This window comes from Zea mays, chromosome 1 (genome assembly GCF_902167145.1).
Source record: "Zea mays cultivar B73 chromosome 1, Zm-B73-REFERENCE-NAM-5.0, whole genome shotgun sequence".
Classification (NCBI taxonomy): Eukaryota; Viridiplantae; Streptophyta; class Magnoliopsida; order Poales; family Poaceae; genus Zea; species Zea mays.
Window position 1 is genome coordinate 187800306 of NC_050096.1, and position 2335 is coordinate 187802640.

Genomic DNA, 2335 nt, shown 5'->3' on the forward strand with positions numbered 1-2335 from the left:
AGCGCAGGCGGCGCTGTCCTTTTATCAGGCCGGTCAGTGGAGCGGCGAAGTGACTATGGTCACTTCGGCTCTGTCGACTGGAGGGCGTGCGTCAGGATAAAGGTGTCAGGCCACCTTTGCATTAAATGCCCCTGCGATTCGGTCGGTTGGCGTGGCGACTTGGCCAAGGTTGCTTCTTAGTGAAGACTGGGCCTCGGGCGAGCCGAAGGTGTGTCCGTTGCCGCAGGGGGTCCTCGGGCGAGACGTAAATCCTCCGGGGTCGGCTGCCCTTGCCCGAGGCTGGGCTCGGGTGAGGCGCGATCGCGTCCCTTGAATGGACCGATCCTTGACTTAATCACACCCATCAGGCCTTTGCAGCTTTGTGGTGATGGGGGTTACCAGCTGAGATTTAGGAGTCTTGAGGGTACCCCTAATTCTAGTCCTCGACAGTAGCCCCCGAGCCTCGAAGGGAGTGTTAATACTCGCTTGGAGGCTTTTGTCGCACTTTTTTGCAAGGGGACCAGCCTTTCTCGATTGCGTTTTGTTCCGGTGGGTGCGCGCGAGCGCACCCGCCGGGTGTAGCCCCCGAGGCCTCGGAGGAGTGGTTTGACTCCTTTGAGGTCTTAATGCATTTCGCAATGTTTTGGCCGGTCTGGTCGTTCCCTCATGCGAGCTGGTCGTAGCCCGGGTGCACGGTCGGGTCCCAAGTTCTCGGGCTAGTATGTTGACGCTGTCAACGGTTTGGCCGGAGCTGGGTTTGCGAGAGCAGCCCCTGAGCCTCCGCACATGGCGAGAGGACGGTCAAGGACAGACTCGACTTTTTTATATACGCCCCTGCGTCGCCTTTCCGCAAGGAGGAGGGGGGAAAGCGCCATGTTGCCCTTGGAGGGCGCCGAACATGGTGTCTCCAGTGAGCTGCTGACGAGTAATCCGAGTGGACGCCCGTGCCCCATTTGCTAGGGGTCGGCTAGAGGCCCGGAGGCGCGCTCCAAAAGTACCTGCGGGTGATCTGCCGGACCCGGTCCCCTTTTGACGGGGTCCGAGGGCTCGATGCCTCCCTCTGATGGGATTCCGTTACAAGATCGTTCCCGCTGGTCTCGGAAATGTCCTAGGGTACCTTGGGAGCGTAGCCCGAGCCTTGGTTATGTATCGAATGTACCCAGGGTCATCCTGTAACACCTCAGGTGTTACCATGGCTAGAGCCCACCTTGGTACTAAGGATTGTGATCACATGTGGTAATAACTTAAGGAGAACATAAGAACCTTGGAGACCATGTGTTAACCAAGATTTCTAATGACCTAAGAAGTATTACTCAAACCTTTGTGCACTTACTACCTTGGGCAAGAGGAGGGAAAAACCCTAGACCTCTCTTGAACCCTATCTCCCAAAGCCATGGTTAAGAGGGGGGAGAGAGTGAGCAAATGTGCAAACCATGAGTAATCTTTAACCAAACTTTAAGTAACCTTATAACCAGCAATTGTGGGAAGGAAATATTGGAAAAAGACCCCTGGAGAAACCCCAAATCCATTCCCTAAGTAGAGAGAGAGCTAGAGCTCTCTAATTCTCTCTAAGTTAAAAACTACCCCTACACTAAAGATCAACCGTGTTCACCTCGAAGCTGGCACCAAAACCACCTAAGTTCTATACCAAAAATGTGGTATACCACCTAGGGCACCCACTGGAAAAAGTTGAGCCCGAGATCTTGACGTTTGACATGCCTTGGCATGGTTTTTGTCGCGAGGTGGGCAGAGTGACATACCTGATTTGGCGACCGAAGATCTCCCTACCTAGGCCATATCTGCCATGGCAACTCACGAATGAGAGACAGCCCTAGGTGCCAGGAAAAGACTCGCGCCGGATTTTTGCCAAGATTCGCACGTTTGCGACTTGGGTGAGCTGTGGAACACGGGCAGAAGAAAAGCTCCACGTGTTCGACGCGCTCTGTGCACGCCAGAGCACGCCCGTGCGCGCCCCGCATCGCGCCAACGGCCAGCCGATGCCCTGGCCTGCGCCCACGCCTATAAAGCCCGCTCGGGCGTCGACCACACTCTTCCGCGCACGCTCAAACCTCACCAGAGCTCAACTCACCGTCGTTTGCCCGTTCGCGGCGTGTCCGCGGCCATTCGATCCCCTGCCGCCGTAGACCGGCCAGCCCAGCCTTTCCCAACCCCGTCCGACCCTCGGAGACGAGTGAGCACACCTCAGTGAAGCTCCCCGAGCGAGGAATCGAAGCCTGCTTCGCCGCAGAGGCCAGTCCACGGTCGCCGGAGTTCACAACCCCGCCGGAGTGCGTGGACCGGGTAATCCACTGAACCATTTTCCGATTCCTTGTGCACACGGTCTGTACGTCACCCC